The sequence below is a fragment of the Pan troglodytes genome, chromosome 7 (assembly GCF_028858775.2).
Source record: "Pan troglodytes isolate AG18354 chromosome 7, NHGRI_mPanTro3-v2.0_pri, whole genome shotgun sequence".
Lineage (NCBI taxonomy): Eukaryota > Metazoa > Chordata > Mammalia > Primates > Hominidae > Pan > Pan troglodytes.
In genome coordinates, this window is record NC_072405.2 from 135162466 (window position 1) to 135187143 (window position 24678).

The following is a 24678-nucleotide window of genomic DNA, read 5'->3' on the forward strand; positions in this document are numbered from 1 at the left end:
GCAGAAGCTGCAGTGAGCCAAGATCATGCCACTGCACTCCAGCCTGGGTGACAGAGTGAGACTCTGTCTCAAAAATAAAATAAAATATATAAAATAAAATAAAATAAAATAAATAATTACAGCATTTAAGGACTGCTGACCCTGAGCTAGGCAGTGTTCTAAGTCTTTACATGTGTTATATATTTGTTATCTATTGCTCCATAACAAATTCTCCCAAAATGTAAGCAAAAAATGTTAAAATGTATTTTATTTTATTATCTCACAAAGTTTTTGTGGATCAGGTGTCTGGGAGCAGCTTGGCTGGGTGGTGCTGGCCCAGGGTCCCTCATGAGGTTGCAGCCAAGATGTCAGCTGGAGCTGCATCATCTGAAGGCTCAACTGAGGCTCAGGATCCCTTTCCAAGATGATGTCTTGCACGCCTGGCTCATTTGTGCTGGGGGTTGGCAGGAGGCCTCAGTTCTTTGCCATGTAGATCTCTCCAGAGCGTTGCTTAAGTGTCCTTATGACATGGCAGCTGGTTTTCCCTACAACAAGTGCTCCAAAAGAGCAAGGCAGAAGTTTCAATGTCTTATATGACTTAGTGCTGAAGTCGCACTATGTCATTTCTGCAACATCATGTTGGTTACACAGGTCAGCCCTATCCATTGTGGGAGGGGCCTATACAAAGACACAATACCAGGAGGTGAGAATTACTGGAACCATGTTGGAGGCTGACTATACATCTATTAACTCATTTAATCCCTGAAATGCACCCGCGGAGGCTTAGAGGAGACCAAGGTGAAGAAGGAGGTACTGAGTGTGGGAGACCAAGAGGAGCAGAGGCAGAGGTTCTAGCAACAGTGCTACACCAGCATCAGCAAGGTGTGCAGGTTCCTTCTTGTCTAATGGCAATGGTGTCTCCAGTGGAGAAGCCGGGTCAGGAGTGGTTGGTGAGTTGTTCCTGGGTGTGTCTCTTCTACGCCTGACTCTTCAGCCCTGCTGGAGATTCTGTGAGCCACCAAATATATAAAAGGCTTGACTGCTTAAACTAGTTGAAGAAGGTTCTATTACCTGCAGTGAAGATCTGCAATGACTGCTACGAGCTGTTCAGAGCACAAAGGCTCTTGTTACTCTTGTAGATTGAAGATCATGAAGTATGAGAGAGTCATCAGCATAATGTGAATGGTCCAAGGGCCACATCATCTTAGGTGTTATTAGCAAAAACAGAGCCCCTAGAATAAAGGAGGTGAGAGTGCATTCCTATACTGCGCTGGTCAGAAGACAGCTGGAATAAGCCTGCAAGCATTTATTTAAGAGAGACAGTAACAAATTAGAGCCTGTCAAGAGGATAGGGGCCAGGATGGTGGCAGAACACAAAACGAAACCCCGAGGCCTAGGAGATGTTTTCTGTGGGGAAGAGAAGACACTGAGGGGGCCGTGGAGCTGTTTTCACATATATAAAGTGTTCCCTTATGGCATCATGGTGCAGAAGGCTGGAAAGACTCAGGCTCAAATCCTGGTCACTTCCTCTGTGTGGCCCTGGACAGGCCCTGCTATGGTTTGGATATTTGACCCCTCCAACCCTCATGTTGAAATGTGATCCCCAATACTGGAGGTGGGGCCTCATGGGAGGTGTTTGTGTCATGGTGGCTGATCCCTCATGAATTGCTTGGTGCCATTCTTGCATTGTAATAAATGAGCTCTCACTCTATTAGTTTTCATGAGAGCTGGCTGCTAAAAATCCTGGCACCTCTGCACCACCCCCTCCCCATTCCTCTCTTGGCATGTGATCTCTGCACACTAGCTCCCCTTCCCCCTTCCATGAATGGAAGCTTCCTGAGGCCCTCACCAGACCAGACGCTGGCTCCATGCTTCTTGTACAGCCTGCAGAACCATGAGCCAAATAAACCTCTTGTCTTTATAAATTACCCAGCCTCAGGTATTCCTTTATAGCAACACAAATAGACTAAGACAGGCCCTTAAGTTCTGTGAGTAATTTATGGCAACAGTAACATGTAGGAAATGTTTAATGTATGTAGGCCCTCTCCCCTTTACCCTCAGCACCCATGAGGGTATAAGAGACAGATTTGAACTTGGTCTGAAAATGGAATGCAAGCAGTGATTGCCTGCCCTTGGAGGAAATCAAGTACAGGCTGGGTGACCTACTGGACTGTCTACCCTTATTGAGCGCTTCTGGAGGCTGTGTCCACGTTAAGCATGGTACATGCATTTTCTCACTTATTCCTATTGACAATCTTATGAGTAGGTGTTGTTATGTCCATTTTGCAGGTGGAGAAACTGAAGCCCATAGAGATGAAATAGCTTGTGAGTGGCATTGTCAGCATTTGAACTCAGCCCTCTCTGACTCCAAAGCCTGTGTTTGTAACCATTCTTGGCTGCTGAAGGCAGGGGAGTGGGGAGTGGTAGGCAGAGAAGGTAGGGGGTGGGACAAGTATTAGGAAGAGCTGGCATGGATGCTCTCTAAGACTTTCTAATTCAGAGCTTCAAGATGCTTTGGTTTCCTCGAGGCTGTGAAACAAAGCTCCTGGCACAGGCTGTGCCTCAGCCCAGCCTCCCAACCCCCTGCAGAATGTCTGGGACGGCAGCCTGACTTTCCGCTTCTGCACGCCTGGAAGGAACGAGACAGAGAAGGGGCCTCACTGCTCCCCGAATGCCATGGCAGGCCCTCGCAGTGGGGCCCCAGGCGGCCAGCATTGTGCAAGCCGGAGAAGCAGGCCCTGGAATCCTTTCTTTTCCGGAGAATTTACACGCAGGACAAAGAGAGCCATTATCCCCTTGGCTGCCGCGGCTGCTGCCCAGGCCTGTGGCCCAGGTGTCACATGCTGCCGCCATCTCTCAGCCTGCTTTCTGTCTTTGTCTGAGGAAACACAGAGCTTGGCCTCTGATCCCTTCCCTGACACCTCCCCAGCCCCCTCCAGGCCTTGGTTTCTGGCCACTGCTTTTCTGAAATGAACTTGAATCCTGGTAGACTTGGACAAACCAGAGGCAGTTTTGAGGGTGATGGACCAGGCTCGGGCTTTGGGATGCTGCCGCTGTATCCCTGTGACCACATGTGGACACCAGCGCTGTCAGTGGGGGCTCTGGCACCCTGCATAGTTTACACCGGGCTCCATCAAGGCTTTCCATTGCCTACAAAATAAAGCAGATTTCCTTTGCTGGGCTTTGCACCCTGCACCCCCTCTCGTTTCCACATTCCGATTACACAGCAACATGGAAGCAGCTTCGGGAGCTTCCTGTCACTCTGCATGAACCTCCCACCTTGGTACATTTGCTTATGCTTTCCTCTTCACTTAGGGGGTCTCTTCCCACCTTCTTCACTGGCTAAGTCTTCCTAATCCTTCAAACCCAAGCTCGGGTGTCATCTCCAAGGCCTCAGCTCCCCTCCACTGGGCTCCCTTAGAACCTTCAGTTGTTACCTGCCATGGGCCAAGTGGTGTGCTGGTTATGGGAGGGGCCTCTTGAGCGAGACTGCCTGGGTTCAAGTCCTGACCCTGCCATCTACCCACCATGTAACCCTGGGCTTCAACTTGTTTGCCTATAAAATGGAGATGATTGGCTGCTTGTCAGGATTATGTGAAATCACACCTGTGTTTAGTAAAGCCCCTGGCACAGAGTGAGTGCTCAACAGAGGTGGCGTTATCATCATTTAACAAAGCATTTATCAAATGCCCTCGGTGTGTTGTATCTCAACAAGGCTGGGAAACACAAAGAACAAGATCGATGCAGCCTTGCTGCTCAGGGAAGCACGCAAACGGAAGCCCAAGAGACCTCACAGCCCCTGGGATACAGGTTATGGAAAGGATGGGTCAAGGGGCTACAGAATCAAACCTGGAGAGGGGAGTGGCTCCAGGTGGGATTCCTGTGTCCCCACTGTTTGGGACAGATCCTCATCTTCCAGGAAGGCTGGGCTGAGGCACTGGTCTTCTGCCTATCTTCCACCTGTGTTCCTGGCTGCAGAGCACTCACGGGTGGGGTAGAGGACTTCCAGAGAGATCTCAGACCATCTTGCTCATCACATTTGTGCCTCTCTCCTGGGTCATCCCTACCAGCATACAAGCATGCAGCACTGTCTCCTCTCTTAAGAAATAAGAGCAGACTCCCCTGAGCCCACACCCACCTCTGCTCCTCCCCTCCACATACACACTTCTTGGCTTTCTTTCCTAACAAATTTCCTCTGAGGATGGGCCTATTCCCAGACTTTACTCCCCACCCTCTCAGGTTCTCCTCAGTCTACTCCAATCTGCGTTCATCCTCATTGAACTACTATTTAATACCATGAAGGTCTCCAAGGATCTCCATCCTGCCCAAACCACTGGAGAATTTTCATTCTCCTTTTGCTGGGATTGGATGGTGATTTGACCAGCTCATCATTGCCTCGTTGTATTGGTTTTCCATTCCTGCAGCAGCAGATTGCCACAAAGTTAATGGCTTAAAACAATACACATTTGGCCAGGTGCAGTGGCTCACACCTAGCACCTTGGGAGGCCGAGGTAATCCCAGCACTTTGGGAGGCCGAGGCGGGTGGATCAGCTGAGGTCAGGAGTTTGAGACCAGCCTGATCAACATGGAGAAACCCTGTCTCTACTAAAAATACAAAATTAGCCTGGCTTGGTGGCACACGCCTGTAATCCCAGCTACTCAGGAGGCTGAGGCAGAAGAATCGCTTGAACCCGGGAGGTGGGTGTTGCAGTGAGCCGAGATCATGCCATTGCACTCCAGCCTGGGCAACAACAGCGAAGCTCCATCTCAAAAACAACAACAACAACAACAACAAAACCCACACACATTTATCATTTTACAGTTCTGTGGGTGAAGTCAGAGATGGGTCGCACTAGGCTAAAATGCAGGCAGGGCTGCATTCCTCTCTGGAGGCTCTAGAGAAGAATCTGTTTCCTTGCCTTTTCCAGATTCTAGAGACTTCTAGAGGCTGCTCATATTTCTTGGTTTGTAGCTCTCTTCTTCCATCTTCAAAGCCAGAAACACCAAATATCTCTGTCCATTCTTCAGTAGTCATCTCTCTCTCTGATCTTAACCAGGCAATATTCTCTGCTTTTAAGTCCTACCCAAATAATGCAGGACAGTCTCCCCATTCCAAGGTCCCTAACCTTAATCACATCTGCAATGCCTCTTTGCCATCTAAGGTCACATATTCACAGGGTCAGGGAATTAGGACCTGACATCTTTCAGGGGTCATTACTCTGCCTACTCCACTGATTCTATAAAAACTTTCTTTCCTTTGTTTCTGGAATGCCATTCTTTAATTGCTTTCCTCCTGCTGAACTGGTTTTAGACTTCTTTACTGGTCTTCCTTCTCATTGTAATTTATAAATGCCAGAGGGCCTTAGAGCTCAGTCCTCAAGGGTTCTATATTCACCGTGTAGGAATCGCACTCAGGCCGTTGGACCTATACATATTCTTAGCTCCTTATCTTCAGTCTCAATCTCTCCCCTAGCTCCAGATTCAAAGACTATCAAAACATCTACTTGACATTTTCTTTAGGAGACACCTCAAAATGTGCATTTTCTCATTTAACACCTCAAATTTAACATGTCCAAAGATGAACTCTGTATTGTTTCCAAATATTTTCTTCTTCCTTCTCTTCCTCATCTCAGGAAAAAGCACCACCATCTGGCTGGGACCAAAAGTCTAGGAGTCATTCTTTTTTCTTTCTTTCTTTCTTTTCTTTTCTTTTCTTTTTTTTTTTTAAAAAGGAGTCTCATAATCCCAGCACTTTGGGAGGCCAAGGCGGGTGGATCACGAGGTCAAGAGGTCGAGACCATCCTGGCCAACATGGTGAAACCCCGTCTCTACTAAAAATACAAAAATCAGCCGGGTATGGTAACAGGTGCCCGTAATCCCAGCTACTCAGGAGGCTGAGGCAGGAGAACCACTTGAACCCAGGGGGTGGAGGTTGCAGTGAACCGAGATTGCGCCACTGCACTCCAGCCTGGCGACAGAGCGAGACTCTGTCAAAACAAAACAAAACAAACAAAACAAAACAAAACAAAACAAAAAAAGGAGTCTCACTCTGTCACCCAGGCTGCAGTGGCACAATCTCAGCTCACTGCAACCTCTGCCCCCTGGGTTCAAGCCGTTCTCCTGCCTCACCCTCCCAAGTAGCTGGGATTACAGTTGCCTGCAACCATGCTCAGCAAACTTTCATATTTTTAGTAGAGACAGGGTTTCACCATTTTGGCCAGGCTGGTCTTGAACTCCTGACCTCGGGTGATCCGCCTGCCTCGGCCTCCCAAAGTGCTGATTACAGTCATGAGCCACCGTGGCTGGCCTAGGAGTCATTCTTGACAACATTTTCTTGCACTCCACTTCCTGGTGAGCAGCGTGTTGACTGTACATTCAAGGTAGGTCTTGAGTCCACCCGTTTGTCATCACTGGCCATGAGCATCTTGGTCCAAGCCACCACCTCATCTCACCAGGATTACTACAACAATCTTCTAAGATCCCGGCTTCCACCTGTGCTGGGCATGGTGGTGCATGCCTGTAGTCCCAGCTACTTGAGAGGCTGCGGTGGGAGGACTGCTTGAGCCTGGGAGGTCAAGGCTGCAGTGAGTCGTGATTGCACTACTGCACTCCAGGCCGGGTGACAAAGCGAGATCTTGTCTCAAATTAAAAAAAAAGAAAAAAGAAAAGAAAAGAAAAGAAGATGGGAGGCAAAGCCTCTGAGGGAAACTGTCTCCATGGCAACCGAGGCCCAGTGGCTGCTCTTGAGGGAAGGCCAGAGGGGGCGGTGGGCTGATGGAGCCTGTGGGGACACCATGGGAAGCAGCAAGTCAGTGCCCAGCCTGGCACACAGCTCAGGCCCCGAGACCCCCTCCCTGACGTCCATCTCATCGCTCTGGCCTTGGCAGACCCAGCAGATGGGCTCTCAGCAGAGCCCTGGAACTCAGCCAAGCTGGGCTCTGCTGGCACAGGACAGCTCTCCACTCTTGAGCCCAACAGAGCTCCCAAGACCAGGAAATTCTGGATCATGAAGCTCAAAGGAACCTTACCGGGTAAAGAGCTATCCTGCAGCAGGACTGCAGATGAGAGCCCCAGGATGGTGCTGCCTAGTGCAGTAAGAATACTACAACCCTAGCAGCCAGCCTGCCTCTCCCTGGGCACCTGGAGCATGCCTCACCTTCCCCCTCTGCACCCTCACAGTAACTATGGGAACTGGGCTATTTATCCCCATTTCAAAAATGTGACCTGAAGGCCAGACAGGGTAAGGGTCTTGTTTAAAGTCACACAGCGAAGAAGCACTGGATCTGGGGCTGGGAATGGTGGCTCATGACTGTAATCCCAACACTTTGGGAGGTCGAGGTGGGCAGATCACCTGAGATCACGAGTTTGAGACCGGCCTGGCCAACATGGCGAAACCCTGTCTCTACTAAAAATACAAAAATTAGCCAGGTGTGGTGGCTCACGCCCGTAATCCCAGCTATTCGAGAGACTGAGGCAGGAGAATTGCTTGAACCTGGGAGGTAGAGGTTGCAGTGAGCCAAGATCATGCCATTGCACTCCAGCCAGGGTGAAAGAGTGAGACTTTGTCTCAAAAAAAAAAAAGAAGAAGAAGTGCTGGATCTGGGACTGCATAGCCCCCTTCTCTGTTTCTGCTTTATGTCCCGTGCATTAACCCCTCCTGGGTATTGGGCTCAGGCCCACCTGCACCTCCTCATTAGGCTGCTTGTCACAGAAACCTTTCTTTTGCAGCATGCTACATGGCATGTCTTGTCCTTTGTGTGCTGTTGATTTTGGGCCATTTTGGAATCACATTTTATCCTACTATTTTGGTAATGAATACACATCATTAACTCTTCTGCCAAACGTCCACTGCGCCCATGCTCCGTGCCAGGTGGGCCATGATGAATAATAACAACGCAAATACTTACTGGGAAGCGTTTTCTTTGTGCCAGGCTCTGTCCCACGTGCTTCGCATGGATAGACGCTTTCGGCTCTCACAGCAACCCTCTAGGGTAGGATATTTTGCTCTTCCCATTTTTCAGGTGAGGAGACTGGCTTGGCTTCTAGCTTTTGGGCAAGAAAGGAAGAAACACGCATTTGTTGAGCACCTGTGAAGTGCCAGGCCTGCACGGGAGGGAGCATCCCCTCCATTTTTCAGGCGAGCAACCTCAGGTGCAAACAGGAAGTGCATGGGAGAGGCAGAGGCTGCCACTCTCTGCCCCTCACACTCACTTCCCTCCCCCTGACCTTCAAGGCCATTTCCTCCCCCTTTTTTCACCGTAAGTCCTCGGGAGCTGTGTCCACCTCTTAGGTGACAGCAGCAAAGACAGCAAAAGTATGTCCTGTGACATCGTTTCCTCTTTGCCCAGCGCACTTCCTCTCTTCCCCTCCTGAAGTTCACTGTGGTGTCTTCCCTGTCTGGGACAGTGCTGTAAGCCCCAACCTGACTCTCCTCAGTCCCTGCCCCCTGACTCAGCACACCCCATATCCCCCATGACCCACCGAGGCCCTGCTCTGAATGAATGAATGAAAGAGGAGGCTGCCCTTGGGGAGGAGTGACTACCCAGTCCCCTCCCTTTCAGAGCCATGCGGGTGATAGGACTTTCAAAGGAAGAAGCATCCTTTTTTGTTAATTTTTAATTTTTGTGGGTACACAGTAGGGTATATATATTCATGGGGTACATTTTAAAGCTAAAAATTTATTATTCCTTTTTCTACTACAGAAGTACTCCATGTTCATTGTTGAAAAAATGAGAAGATTTTTTTCAACAATGTGACTAGGGTGAATCTCTTCAGTTCTGAGCCTTAGTTTCTAAAAAAAAATCTAGGAGGAAACAAAAGTAAGTATCCTAAGCATACAAAGGCTTTGTACTTACAGATCTGCTCATTGCAGTATCGTCTGTGCCCTTGAGAAATTAGAAACTTGCTGGAGATCCATCAATAACGGATCAGTTAAAAAACTATAGCACATTCAACTGGGCACTGGGGCTCAAGCCTGTGATCCCAGCACTTTGGGAGGCAGAGGTGGGCAGATCACTTGAGGTCAGGAGTTCGAAACCAGCCTGGCCAACATGGTGAAACCTCATCTCTACTAAATACACACACACACACACACACACACACACACACACACACAAATTAGCTGGGCGTGGTGGTGGGCACCTGTAATCCCAGGTACTTGGGAGGCTGAGGCAGGAGACTGTCTTGAGCCTAGGAGGTGGAGGTTGCAGTGAGCCGAGATCAAGCCATTGCACTCCAGCCTGGGTGACAAAGCGAGACTCCGTCTCAAAAAGAAAAACAAAAGCAAAAACAAAAAACGATGGCACACTTATATAAGGTCCACAAAAAAGTATGATATGAATCCATATTCATTGAGTTAGAAACTTCTCCTGGACTTTCCATTGAATGATAAAAGCAGCATTACAGTGGATGTCATGGGTATTTTCTACTTGCCTCTCCTATCCACTCTGTGTACTGTTGCCAATGGGCTTCCATACCCTCTAACTCTGGTTGGGTTGGCCAATGGGAGACATCAGCTTGTTAGAGGTTGGGAGAAGAGTGAGGTGAGAGTGTTTATTCCTCTGACTCCATCTCTGCTGGTTTTCTAGGGCTGGTTGTGACTGCACTGAAGGCTACACTTTCTGACAGGCTCTGATTTGCAGTAACCACTCCTTCTAATTGCCTTTCAGCCCTAAGGGTGTTAATGGTTCTCCCCCATTGCTAGCCCTGATGTACTACACTATTCCTTGCTGGTTTTCCTAACCTCTGCCCACATCTATGTAAATAGTTCCTTTATTAAACTCTCCTCAGTTACCCAGTTGAGTATTCCATCTCTTTCTGCCAAGAGCCTAACCAATACAATAACACAGTCCCATGTAGGTAAATTCATAATTCATATCCATTCATATATCCAATAAGAGAGGTCTGGAAGGATATTCATGAAAATATTACTGTTTCAGTGTGTTGGGATTTGGGTGGGGTTTTTTTTCTTCTTTTTGTTTTTTCTGAAATGCCTAACCTTTTCTACAATAAGCAAGGATTATCTTTGAGTTCAGAAAACTAAACAAAACAAGCAAAACAGTCGTTGTAGAGGTCAGAGGAAAGCAGGACACGACAAGTGCTTTATACATTAGGACTTGCCATTCAAACTTAAGGTCCCAGTGAGTGAGCCAGCTGGTCCAAAAATCTCTAGGACATTTGCATTGAGATCCAATTCCTGATTTCAAGATAAAGGCTGATTTCCCTCCAGAGAGAATAAGTCAAATGTGAACAAACCAGTCCCGCGTCCCTGGTTTTTTCATTCCAGAGCATCTCAGCGAATAGTCAAGTTCAGACCAGTTCTTCTCCAGTAGTCTGCCCCCACCTGCCCTCCAGGTCAGTGAGCCACCTGCCATTCCCAAGCCCCTTAATGTGCAAGGGCAGAGAGGGCCTGATGAAACCCAGGGTGATGAACTTGCGGTGCAACTGCCCCTCTGGTCTCATGGGTCAGCATGTCTGTGCCAAAGTGAAAGAGATGACTTCCAAAGGAATGCCTTCTTTTTCATGGAACTTGGCAATGAATTAATCATTGTTTATCGGGGCTATGTGATCCTTGGTCCCAGTAATGGTGCTAAGACATAAATCACAGCTCTTTGGGGGTGGGGTTGAGAAGGGGGCCCAGGATAGCTCTAAAGCCCTGTTCTTCTAACATGAAAAAAATATCCTTGTTTTCAGGCGGCTGGGAGTGGACTCTGGGCTATTTATAATCTGCTGCCGCCGAGCTAAGGCATTTCTGCAGCTGGGGCTGGGAGATAATCAGCACAGTTTTTTTTTTCCTCGAGCCAGGTCTGCAAAACAGACCCATCTCCCCTGGCAGTCCACCCTAGCTCACTCCAGCCCAGCCCAAGTGCTTTGCCCCAGGTCCTCTGAGCCTGGCCTCCCTCGCTTTGCTTTAGCTTCCAAGAAAGCAAAGGGTTCATTTAACAGCAGAAAGGACAAAATATCTCAGCTCAGAGTTGAAGGCTAGGATTGTGACCTGCTGGCAGATGGATTTGCCTAGAACTAGCCTGTGGAATGTCCAAGGAACTTGGCACAAAGCGTCTTTCAGAGCTATGGGGAAGGGGCACATGCCAAGGACTCCATTCTCTTCTCTCAGAAGTTGCTCCAGATAGAAAAACAGGGTTCCAGGGGAGGGCAAACACCAAATTACTCCCATTGTATATCTCAGCAGGAGAGCAAGCATAAAGGCAAAACTTCTGGAATAAGGCTCAGAAGACCTGAGTCTTAGCCCTGCTTCCACCATGACAGACTGGTGACACACTGGTGATGAGGGGCAGGCATCTTCAGGTCTTTGGATCTTAGTTTCCTCATCTATAAAATAGGCAGCTAGGCTCAGGGGTTTCCTCACTTTTTTCTTTTTCTTTCTTTTTTTTTTTTTTTTTTTTTTTTTTTGTAGACAGAATGTCTTTCTGTCGCTCAGGCTGGAGTGCAGTGGCCTAATCTCAGCTCACTACAAATTTTGCCTCCCAGGCTCAAGGGATTCTCCTGCCTCAGTAGCTAGGAATACAGGCACCTGCCACCACACTGGCTAATTTTTTGTATTTTTGGTAGAGACGGGGTTTCACCATGTTGGCCAGGCTGGTCTTGAACTCCTGACTTCAGGTGATCTCTCTGCCTTGGCCTCCCAAAGTGCTGAGATTACAGGCGTGAGCTACCCTGCCCGGCCAACACTTTTAAAACCCTTTAAGGCACTTTTATAAAAACAATATTGCCTAGAAGCAGGATATATAAAACAGATACAGCAGGGTAACTGGTTGAAATGGAGTAGGGAGGGAGCTGAGGCAGCAAGCCCACCCACTTGGCCTCTTTCTCAGTCTGACCTGATAGATCAGAAGCCTAGGGTTCTGGGAGAGTTGGATCACTGCTGGTTCAAGAATCTCTAACATTCTAATGAATTTTGAAATTCACTCTTTGGTTCATCCATTTTTCCTCACCAAGTATTTACTGAGCTCCTACCATGTATCAGGTTGGCCTTGGTATTGTGGATAAAAGGATGCTAAGAAAGCCATTGTTTTCATCTCATGGAGCTTGCTCTCTGGTTGGGGAAAAATATATGAATTAAATAAACACTATGTGTTCATGAATGTGTATTACTGGATTGAATACGGTCCTCTTCCCAAATGTATGTCCTTCTAGGAACTTCAGAATGTGATCATATTTGGAAATAGGGTCTTCACAGATGTAATTGGTTAAGATGAGGCCATACCAGAGTAGGGTGGGCCCTAAATCCAGTATGGCTGGTATCCTTACAAGAAAAGGAGAAGGGACATGAAGACAGACACACACAGGGAGAATGACAGGTGATGGCCAAGGCAGAGATGTAGCTACAGGCCAAGGAAAGCCAAGGATTGTCAGCAAACCACTAAAAACTAGGATGAAGCAAGAAAGGATTTTTCTCTATGGAGGCAGCCTGGCCCTGCTGCTAACACCTCGATATCAGACTTCTGGCCTCCAGAACTAGAAAAGAAGACATTTCTGTTGCTGTAAGCCAAGTGTGTGGCATTTACTACAGCAGCCCTAAGAAACTTACAAAAATATAGATGGGCTGGGCATGGTGGCTCACACCTGTAATCCCAGCACTTTGGAATGTCGAGGTGGGCAGATCACGAGGTCAGGAAATCGAGACCATACTGGCCAACAAGGTAAAACCCTGTCTCTACTAAAAATACAAAAATCAGATGTGCGGTGCACGCCTGTAATCCCAGCTACCCAGGAGGCTGAGGCAGGAGAATTGCTTGAACCCAGGAGGCGGAGGTTGCAGTGAGCCGAGATCGCACCACTGAACTCCAGCCTGGCAACAGAGCTAGACTCTGTCTCAAAAAAATAAAGAAATAAATAAAAATAAAAATACAGATGGTTCTCATTTTTCACAATAGCTATGTTTTTTTTTTTTTTTTAATTATCCTTTAAGTTCTAGGGTACATGTGCACAACATGCAGGTTTGTTACATATGTATACATGTGCCATGTTGGTGTGCTGCACCCATTAACTCGTCATTTACATTAGGTATATCTCCTAATGCTATCCCTCCCCCTTCCCCCCACCCCATGATAGGCCCCAGTGTGTGATGTTCCCCTTCCTGTGTCTAAGTGTTCTCGTTGTTCAATTCCCACCTATGAGTGAGAACATGCGGTGTTTGGTTTTTTGTCCTTGCGATAGTTTGCTGAGAATGATGGTTTCCAGCTTCATCCATGTCCCTACAAAGGACATGAACTCACCCTTTTTTATGGCTGCATAGTATTCCATAGTGTATACGTGCCCCATTTCCTTAATCCAGTCTATCATTGATGGACATTTGGGTTGGTTCCAAGTCTTTGCTCTTGTGAATAGTGCCACAGTGCACATACGTGTGCATGTGTCTTTATAGCAGCATGATTTATAATCCTTTGGGTATATACCCAGTAATGGGATGGCTGGGTCAAGTGGTATTTCTACTTCTCACAGTAGCTATGTTTTATAAAGTCACTACAAGCACTGAATTAGTGAATACTGAACCATTGATCCTACAGTAAATATAGGGTGAGGTTCCTGTGAGCCTCTAGTTTCACCAATCAATACGTAGCCTTGTTTTATGTGTGTTCTTGTTTAAAGACACCTTACTTAATACACATTGTTGATTCATTGACATTGAATTCAATACCAATAGCAATACAAGATGCTTGAGTGAATACGACCTAATACTCACATTTCCTCTGTGAGGCACAACACAGCCTTCTCATGCTCATGAATGCTAGGCAGCACTTAAGCACTATGCTTGGGGCCATTTGAAACAAGCAGTGACACCATCAACAAAAATCTTGAAAATGTGGGCCAGGCACAGTGGCTCATGCCTGTAATCCCCCAGCACTTTGGGAGGCTGAGGTGGGTGGATCCCTTGAGGTCAGGAGTTTGAGACCAGCCTGGCCAACATGGTGAAACCCCATCTCTACTAAAAACACAAAAATCAGCCAGATGTGGTGGCACATCCCTGTGGTCCCAACTATTCGGGAGGCTGAGACGAGAGAATCTCTTGAACCCGGCAGGCGGAAGCTGCAGTGAGCTGAGAAAAAAACATTTTCTAAATGTTTTTCTCTTCTTTCTTTCTTTCTTTCTTTCTTTTTTTTTTTTTTTTTTTTGAGTCTCTCTCCCTGTTGCCCAGGCTGGAGTGCAATGTGTGATCTTGGCTCACTGTGACCTCCACCTCCCAGGTTCAAATGATTCTCCTGCCTCAGCCTCCCCAGTAGCTGGGACTACAGGTGCATGCCACCACACCAGGCTAATTTTTGTATTTTTAGTAGAGACGGGTTTTCATCATGTTGGTCAGGCTGGTCTCAAACTTCTGATCTTGTGATCCACCTGCCTCGGCCTCCCAAAGTGCTGGGATTACAGGCGTGAGCCACCATGCCCAACCTAAATGTTTTTCACCAAATTGTTTTATAAATGTTTGGCACTAAACTGACCATGAAAAGGACACTTGTTTGAGTATGAGAGCATGAGAGCAGAAACAGGAAGGCAAAGTGTCTCCTTGTTGGATCTCAGCTGGGGATGGGTGCATTGGGTGACTCAAATCTTTTGCAGCTCTGCATGTATCTGCAAATGACCTTGACAGTGGTTTAAGTGATGATTTTGGAGTTATAAATACATTTTAGGGATTAGACAAATTCACACATACAGAACTTGCAAATAATGAGGATAGACTGTGCCCACATACACGCACGTTCAAATTATATGAAATGCTGTGGAGGAAAATAGCAGCGTATTTTCAAAGACAACAGAGAACCCCTTCCTTAGGTGGCACGGTCAGGGAGGCCACAAAAACGGTGGCATTTCAAGTCAAGGCTTAAGGGATAGAGAGGAACCAGGAGCGCAGGGGAGAGGTTTACCAGCAGAAGGGGCAGCTTGTACAGTCCCAGTGGGAGGAAGGACAGCTGCACTTGCGTGGTGAAGTGGGAGTGTGAAGAACAAGACGGGAGAACAAGTATGGAATGCAAGAGGCAAGTCAGGCAAGGGCCTGAGTGGGTCAGGGAGAGCCTGGAAAGATCCTGGGTTTGGATTCCATTCAAGGTGCAACGGGAAGCTTTGGCATGTGTTGGGCAGGAGAGTGAAATGTCCTAGGTAGAGTTAAGGTTTTCTCTAGCTGCCCCCATGGATTTGCCAGGGCAGGGTCTGTTTCCCTCAGCTGGCTCATCTGAGAAATAAATGTGTGATACTCTCAAATCCTTCTTTGGATTTAGAGAGGGGTATAAGTAAATGCCAAGTCCCATGTTACGGTATGGTAATACTTGTTTGTTCCACTCATAATGGCATTTATTTTTTAAATCAGATCTATTAGGACTATAATGCTTCAAACCACGGGAGTAAGCCTTGCATGTGACCACTTCAGCTTCCACAGCAGGAAAAGGGAGGGAGATATTTTTAGAAGGGAGACCTCTCAGTGCCCCCTAAACCAGGCCGGAGGCACTGCCTGGCCCCAGAGGACCGTTGGCCTTGCCTATCAGCTTTCATCGTGGAGGAGGCGTGGGTGGACCGAGGTACCACAAGTTGCCAGGAATGCCTGACCAGAAACTGCTCTTGGGTGGGTCCCAGAGCTGCCTCCCCTTCACTTGACCCTAGGGCTGCTGGCTTCCTGGCCTTGTGAAATCTTCTAGAGGCAGGAAGAAGCCTGAGCACTCCCTGACGCCACTTGAGTTTGACTTCATGGGTTTGCCGTGTGCCCCTGAACAAACCAGTTATCCTCTCTATGCCTTATTTCGGTATGCCCATCTAACACTAATTACCACCCCTCCCTGACTGCCCCCAAACCTTACCAGAAGAAATGGCATGAAGTTACGGAGACACTTTGAACTCATTGGCAAATTGTGCACTGTGAGGGGAAAGCACTGTGGCGGCCATTTTCTTTTCTTCCTTGAGAAAGTCCCTTGCTAATCATTAAGACTGGCTGAGTAAGCTTGTTCCTTTACATTTGGTGAGTAAGAAAGCCCCTCATGCTACCTCATCATATGTTCTTCCTCTTTTTCATGGCTTATCAACACTCCCTTCTGTAGGACATGCTGAGGAATTAGTATGAGTCAAAAGGAAGAATGACAAATAGGTGGTATTTCTGGTCTGGAGTTTGGAGGGCAAGTTCAGTCCAAAAGTTAGCTGCTTCAACCATCATGAAAGGTACAGAAACTCTAGGATGAATACACTTAGTATTTTTTATTATTTATTTATTTTTTAGACGGAGTCTCAGTCTGTCTGTCCCCCAGGCTGGAGTGCAGTGGTGCAATCTCGGCTCACTGCAACCCCCGCCTCCCGGGTTGAAGCAATTCTCCTGCTTCAGCCTCTCAAGTAGCTGGGATTACAGTACACTTTGTACTTTAATATGCAAACTGCCTACCTGCTCCAGAGAAGCAGCCTTTGTTCCTCAGTTCATCGCAACACTCAGCCTGTCAGTCAGGTTGTGGGATCCCTCCTATCCAGGAACTGTATGCTGTTGTCCCGGTTCTGACACTTTCCCTCTGAGTCCTTGGACACCTTACCTAACCTCTCGGAAGCTCCTGTCTGTGAAGGGTGTGCACAGAGAGCTTCGGTAGCCTGCGAAGCAGCCATCTTCACTTCCACGGAGCAGGTATTTTATTGCATTATTTCGAGCTCAAGAACTCCAGAATTAGATCCCCAAAATATGCCTGAGAAACATTTACTCCCCAGGAGCTCAAACTAAATAATGAAAACCATTGAAAACAACCAGGCAGCCAATGTCCTGAAGTCACCTTTTCCTGGGAGGTCCAGGAGAGTTTTTCCCAGTTTCCCTGAGTTATCCCTCCCTTTCCTTCCCTTCCCTTTCTTCCCCAGAGGGCGATGCATGTTAATCAAGGAGCCTGCATTTGCGCAGATATAGACAATTACACATTTACTGGGTCAATTGCACCTGGGGGGACGCCAATCTGTAAAGCAGAACCAAACCTCTTGCCTTCAGTCCTCAGAAGTTCTTCTGGTTAAAATCATCTAAAAAGTTGTTTCAAGTCTCCAGAACAGCTGAGATCAGCAAAAATAAATGAAGCTTCTTCTGTGTGGGTGCAGATGCTGGCCTGGGTGCTGGAATGTGGAAATGAGGAAGATCCTGCCTGAGGATTTCATGACAGGTGAGGGGGAGAGAGGCCTGAGGAAGTTACCCCCGGGGAAGGTGACAAGTGCAGTGATAGGATAAATACGAAGTGCAAAGAGAAGACAGACAAGAAGTTCAGCTAGCTAAGAAATGTGTTAATAACACCTTGATCAATCATTCCTCCACTTTTTTTTTCTTTTGAGAGTCTCATTCTGTCACCCCACCCAGAGTGCAGTGGCAGGAACACAACTCATTGCTACTTCAACTTTCTGGGCTCAAGCGATCCTCCTGCCTCAGCCTCCTGTGTAGCTGGGGCCACGTGTATTGCACCACCAAGCCTGGCTTATTTTTAAATTTTTTTGTAAAGACAGGGTCTCACTATGTTGCCCAGACTGGTTTCAAACTCTTGGACTTAAGCAATCCTCTCATCTTTGCCTCCCAAAGTGCTGCGATTACAGACATGAGCCACTGTGCCCAGCCTCACTTTAAAAAAAAAAAAAAAAAGGTTATGAAGCATCTCAACACAAGACCTCCTTTGCTCATCACAACCACCCAGTGAAGCAGGCAAGACAACAGAAACTCCCCACCTGTGATAGATGTGAGGCCTGAAGTCTCCCACGTACCCACGGCAGATGCAACGCACAGCGGTGACCAATGGTAGGGATAACAAGTATTGCTTCCGCCCATTCAGTACTTCTTGTGTGCCAGATCTGTGCTAAGTGCTAGATGAACACAGTCTCTTTTCATTCTCATAGCTCTTTAAAACAGGTATTGTTTTCTTTTAAAAAATTGTTTTGTTAAATATAAGTATCATGTACCTTATATATATATTATATATAAAAATACATGTAATTTACCATTTTAACCCTTTCAAAATGTCCAGTTCAGGAGCATTAAGTACAGTCACATTGTTGTGCTACTGTCACTACACCATCCACAGAATTCTTCCTCTTTCCAAACTGAAATTCTACGCACTTTAAACAATAACGCCCTATTCCCCCCTCCCTCCAGTCTCTGGCACCCACCATTTTGCTTTCTGTCTTTGTGAAGTTGACCACTCCAGCTATATCATATAGTATTTGTCTTTTTGTGACTGCTTTATTTCAATTAGCATAATATCCTCAAGGTTCTTCTATGTTGTAGCATATACTGGAATTTCCTTGTGTGTGTGTGTATGAACCTCTATAAAGGATCCTTCCTTTTTAAGGTTGAACAATATTCCATGTATGTATATATCCAGTTTTGCTTATCTGTTCATCTGTCAATGAACACTTGGGTTGTTGCCACATTTTAGTTATTGGGAATAATTTTGGCTATTGTGAATAATCTGTACACATGAGTGTACAGATATTTCTTTGATAAAATAGGTAAATAAAATTGCTTTATAAAGAAAAGCAATTTATTTCTCACAGTTCTGGAAGGTGGGAAATCCAAGATCAAGGTGCTGGCATCTGGTGAGGGCCTTCTTGCTGCATTATTCCACAGTGGAAGGCAGAGGATTACAAGAGCGAGCAAGAGAGGACTGGCCTCACCTTTATAACAACTTACTCTTGCAATAACCCATTCCTTCTACAACAACAATATTAATCTCCTTTTTACAGTGAGGGAAACTGAAGTGCAGACATATTAATTTCTCCCAGTTTGTCAAATAATTCGTGGGAGAACCAGTCTCTGTGACTCCAAAGATAGGGTTCCCAACCATTGCACTATCCTACCACTAAAAACCATGGGTTTTAACATCAAAAATATCTGAGTTCAGGTTTCCAGCTCTGCCACTAACTGACTGTGACACTGAGCAAGTCACTTAATCTCTCTGAGCTGAAGGCTATTGTGAGAATTAGGTGAAGCAATGTGCTTAATTATAGTGCCTGGCACATAGTAAATGTTGAATACATATTGGCCTTTGTTATAATTGTATTAAGTGGTAGCAAGTATGTAGAACTGACATGAGAAGCCAGGGTCTTTGATTCCTTGGCTGGAACCTGCCAGGTGGGCTACAGGGCTCCTGGCCAGACACTGGTTCTTACCAGCTGTGTTGTGAGCTGTGCCTATGCTACCTTTGTTTGTATCTCACTGGACAGGCAGGTCTGAAGCCTGGACCTGCCATCTACACTTCTGTACCAACCCAGGGCTAAGAATGTCACAGGCATTGTGTGACTGCAAGGTGTAAAGAAAAAAGCACTGTCAGGGAGTCAAGAGTAGGGCGTCCTAACCCAGCATAGCCACTAAACAGGCCCCTTCTCCTCTCCTCTGGGCCTCAGTTTCCCCACCTGTAGATGAAGGGTTTTACAGGTGCTGATTGCCAAGATCTGCATGTTCTGGAAAGTCCTAAGCTATGATCTCCATTTAGTGTTGCCCAAGGCTTGGGCTGTGCAGTCAGACTGCCTGGGCTCAAACTCTGAGACTGAGGCCTGCTTGCTGTGTAACCTTGAGCCAAGGGCTTGTTATCTCTGCAGCCTTTGGTTTTTTTCATGATCAAAAATGGAGGATAATAACAGAGCTTGTGTTATGGGGCTTGTCTTTGTTGTGTGTTGCTGTAACAGAACACCACAGGCTGGGTAATTTATAAAGAAAAGCAATTTATTTCTCACAGTTCTGGAAGCTGGGAAGTCCAAGATCAAGGTGCTGGCATCTGGTGAGGGCCTTCATGCTGCATTATTCCACGATGGAAGGCAGAGGATTACAAGAGTGAGCAAAAGAGGACTGGCCTCACCTTTATAACAACTCACTCTTGCAATAACCCACTCCTTCTGCAACAACATTAACCCATTCACGAGGGCACACCCCTCACGGCCTAATCACTTCTTAAAGGTTCCACATCCAAGTACAATAATAATGGCAATTAAATTTCAACATGAGTTTTGGAGGAGACATTCAAACCATAGCAAGGCTACTTTAGGGATTAAGCAAGATAATGTACCTGACATAATTCAGTGCTCAGTAAATGCTGGCTGTTAGTATTCTTCTTGTGATGATCATAGTGGATACTTGTTGACTTATTGACTTCTAGACAAGAGACCAAGAGTAGTACAAAAGGGTATAGTAGAGTCAAATATTATTTACTATCAATGATTCTTGGATTGCCCCTCTGATAATAACAAAAATAACCTACCTTGAAAGTTGTGGTGGAGATTAAGATAAAAATGTAACACCACCACTGTGCTAGCTTAATACATGAAAATTGGTAGTAGAATAATTTCTTTTTCTTTTTTGTGTTTTGAGATGGGGTCTTGCTCTGTCACCCAAGCTGGAATGTAGTAGAGTGATCATAGCTCACTGCAGCCTCGACCTCCCAGGCTCAAGCAATCCTCCCACCTCAGCCTCCTGAGTAGCTGGCACTACAGGTGTGTGCTACATGCTCGCTAATTTTTTAATTTTTTTGTATAGACATGGCTCTCGCTAGGTTGCCCAGGCTGGTCTGGAACTCCTGGTCTCAAGTGATTCTCCTGCCTTGGGCTCCCTAAGTGCTGGGGTTATAGGCATGAGCCACTGCACCTAGCTGAATTATTTCTATTTTAACGTTTTAGAAATTTGTTTTTCTTATACATTATTGGTGAAAGTGTATGTTGGTGCAATTCTATAACAGGCAGTTTGGCGATAGTTATCAAAACTGTTAACATATCTGCACTTAGACCCAACAATTCCACTTCTAATTACAGATATACAGTTGAAAAGTTATTTGTTGCAACATTCATTGTAGATGTCCAGCAGTTCAGGACTGATTAAATGAGTTATGAATTAGAAAACTACACAGTTATAGGCCAGGCGCAGTGGCTCACGCCTGTAATTCTAGCACTTTGGGAAGCTGAGGCGGGAGGATCACTTGAGGTCAGGAGTTCGAGACCAGCCTGGCCAACATGGTGAAACCCCATCTCTACTAAAAATACAAAAATTAACCAGGCGTGGTGGCATGCACCTGTAAGCCCAGCTCCTCAGGAGGCTGAGGCAGGAAAATTGCTTGAACCCAGGTGGTGGAGTTGCAGCGAGCCGAAATCGTGCCACTGTACTCCAGCCTGGGTGACAGAGTGAGGCTCTGTCTCAAAAAGAAAACTATACAGTTCTAAAAAAAGATAAAGCTCTTCATAGTCTCATGTAGAAACATCTCTAAGATATATCATTTACTGAGAAAATTAAGAAGCAGAACACTATGTATCACTCTACAAATATTTACCTTTGTTTAAAAAGGACTCCAGGAGTCTGGGATATATAATCCTATCAGCATGTAAATATGTTTGTAGGCACAGTTTTTAAAAATCTCTGCAAGGATACACAGTGGGCACCGAGGTTTCTAGGTGACAATCAAAAGAGGGAGACTTTCCACTTTGTCTTTTCATAATTATTTCTTGCAACCTTGAGAACGTATTATCTATTCAAAAAATTAAATAAAGTTTTATTAAGAAATAAAAAGAAGGCAGGAAAGCAGGAAGGAAGGAAGGAAAAATGGAAGGAAGGAAAGGAAGGAGGGAGGGAGAGAGGGAAGAAAATGACAGAAGGAGGGATCTGTTTCTAGCAGTCCTTCTGGACAGAGTAAGGGTGATCTGATGTGTCTGAAGGACAGCAGGCCTGTCCTGGCTGAGGAGGTGAGAGACGTGTCAAGCATCACTGTGCACTGGATTTGGCTGGCCTTGAGTGTTTGTTATGATAAGGAAGGAGACACTTATTTACCAGACAGAATTTCACACCAGGAGAAGTGGCAGCTCTACCTGGCAGGCTGACTTTTGACGGGGGTGTGACAGTGAGCTTGGGCTGCCCTCATGATCAGCAGCCACCCCTACTCTCATGACCCCCTCCTCAGGCACCCCACCCTCCCAGCAGGGAGGACACAGGTTTAGCCTGTTGACACTGCCTGTCCTAAGAAAAGAGAATAAACATAAAGGGAAGGGCCTATGGCATTTTGTTTCCTTCCATTGGCTGATTTCTTAGATGAATTTATTATGGCAAATATAAGAACCAATGGTCCAAAGTTCTCAACACATGCAAGGCAGAGATGGTGATATTCATTCCCTAGGCCAGCACCCCTCCACCTCACTGGACAAATAATTTACAGAACTGTCATCTTTGACCTAGGAGTTTTAATAAGTTCCTGTCATTCATGATATGAATTTAGAGATGGATAAACAGTTATATAGAGAGATGTGTATTTCTGATCATTATCTCAACATTTAACTTTGAACAAATCTCTCTTCCCAGACTTTGGCACATATTACTATTATGATAATATTATTAATACATATGATAATGTTCGTCTGTATAACATAAAAATATACATGGAAAACAGTATAAATGTAATAGCAATTTACAGTTTGTTTTCACATCTATTATCTTGTTTAATCTTCAAACACCCCTCCAAGGTGGGTGTTTATTCAACAAATATTTAGTGAGTGCTCATCATGTCCAAGATACTGTGGTAGGTCCTGGAGTTTCGGAGATGCAATAACATGACCATGGTGTGCAAGGTCTAATCTAGTCACAGTGATCCACACTCAAAGGGGTACAGGCTGAGTACTGCTTATCTGAAATACTTGGGACCAGAGATGTTTCAGATTTTGGATGATTTAAAATTTTTGAATACTTGCATATACATAATGAGATATCTTGGGGAGGGGACCTAAGTTTAAACACGAAATTTACTTGTGTTTGATATATATCTTGTACACATGGTCTGCAGGTAATTTTACACAACATTTTTATAATTTTGTGCATGAAACAAAGTTTTGACTGCCTTTTGCCTACAGCTTGTCCCATGAGGTCAGTTGTGGAATTTTTCCCTTATGGCATCATGTTGGCACTCAGAAAGTCTTGGATTTTGGGGCATTTCAGATTTCTGATTTTCGGATCAGAGATACTCAACCTGTAATGCAACTACAGAGAAATTTGAGGTGATGAAGGAGGGCAGAGAGAAGGGCACCAACCTAACTATGCAGTGGGGAAAAGATCAAAAAGGCTTCCCAGGGAAGATGTGGCCTGAGTTGAGCCTTCGAAGATGAATAGGAAGTGACCAGGCAAAATGAATGGGTGAGCTGAGATTGGACAGTCAAAAGGACTCCTCATGCTCTGAGATGGGGGAGGGAGGGCTTGGGAAAGATGAAGAAGGTGCTAAAGGAAAAGATGAATGGAAATGGAGAGAAGCTTTGGAGGGTGGCAAAAAGCTGAGGGACGGAGAGAGAGGCCCACTTCATAGAGCAGGAGCTGAGGCTCACAGAGATGGATCCTGACCACTCTTTAGATCTCAGGTCAAGTTGCCCTTCCCCTCCCCTTCCTTTTTGTGTTGTAAGAAGGTCAGGTCGATGTAAACAGACAACCTACAGAATGAGAGAAAATTTTTGCAAACTGTGCATCTGACAAAGGTCTAATATCCAGCATCTATAAGGAACTTAAACAAATTTTCAAGAGAAAAACAATCCCCTTAAAAAGTGGGCAAAGGACATGAACAAACACTTTTCAAAAGAAGACGTACACACAACCAAGAAGCATATGAAAAAAATCTCAATATCACTGGTCATTAGAGAAACGCAAATCAAACCACAAGGAGATACCATCTCACCCCAGTCAGAATGGCTATGATTAAAAAGAAAAAAGATGCTGGCAATCTATTATTTTTCTGTTGCAGAGAAAAGGGAACACTTATGCACTGTTGATAGGAGTGGTAATTAGTTCATCCATTGTGGAAAGCAGTATGGCAATTTATCAAAGGGCTAAAAGCAGAACTACCATTTGACTTAGCAATCACATTACTGGGTCTATACCCAGAGTAATAGAAATCATTCTGCCATGAAGACATGCACACAAATGTTCATTGCAGCATTATTCACAATAGCAAAGACATAGAATCAACCTAAATGCCCATCAATTACAGATTGGATAAAGAAAATGTGGTACACATACACCATGGAATACTATGCAGCCATAAAAAAGAATGAGATCATGTCTTTTGTGGGAACATGGATGGAGCTGGAGGCTGTTATTCTTAGCAAACTAATGCAGGAACAGAAAACCAAATACCACATATTCTTACTTAGAAGCGGGAGATAAATGATGAGAATTTATGAATGCAAAGAAGGAAACAATAGACAACGGGGTCTACTTGAGGGTGGAGGGTGGGAGAAGGGAGAGGAGCAGAAAAGATAACTATGGGCTACTGGGTTTAATATCTGGGTGATGAAATAATCCGTACAATCAACCCTCATGAAACGAATTTACCTATGTAACAAACCTTCACATGTACCCCTGAACCTAAAATAAAAGTTAAAAAAAGAGTGGAGGTGGCAAACAATGAGTCCTGAGTCTTGAGTCCACGTAGACCCAGATAGGGGAATCATTGAGTCAGCATCTAAAAGGGATCACTGGGTTTAGCATCTTTCTCCAGTGAGCTGCAGCCAAATGATGGGAGAAATTGGACTCAATGCACCTTAGGTGGCTGTTTCTCACTCCATATTACTCATTCCTCAGGAAACTTGTTAGTCCAAGACCTATTCTTTTGTGCAGAGCCTTTATTTATTGGTTTGGCCTGCTTCCCTGAAGAGTGGTCTGTCTGGTTCTCTCACCCCAGACACACCAGGGCTGATCCAACACATCTGGCTCAACATCACCCACAAGTCTCAACAGGGCCCTGAAAA

The 24678-nt window shown here is 45.7% G+C and overlaps 1 long non-coding RNA gene across 1 annotated transcript; it reads right to left on the minus strand.

Annotated features, from left to right (window-relative positions):
- Nucleotides 1-230: 230 nt before the first annotated feature.
- LOC134810693 (uncharacterized) lies at nucleotides 231-15898 on the minus strand. The gene is made up of 3 exons (XR_010159337.1): nucleotides 15783-15898; nucleotides 7887-8025; nucleotides 231-3129 (listed from the first exon to the last, which is right to left on the minus strand). It is a non-coding gene; the product is annotated as an uncharacterized LOC134810693 (long non-coding RNA).
- Between the last annotated feature and the right edge of the window lie 8780 nt (nucleotides 15899-24678).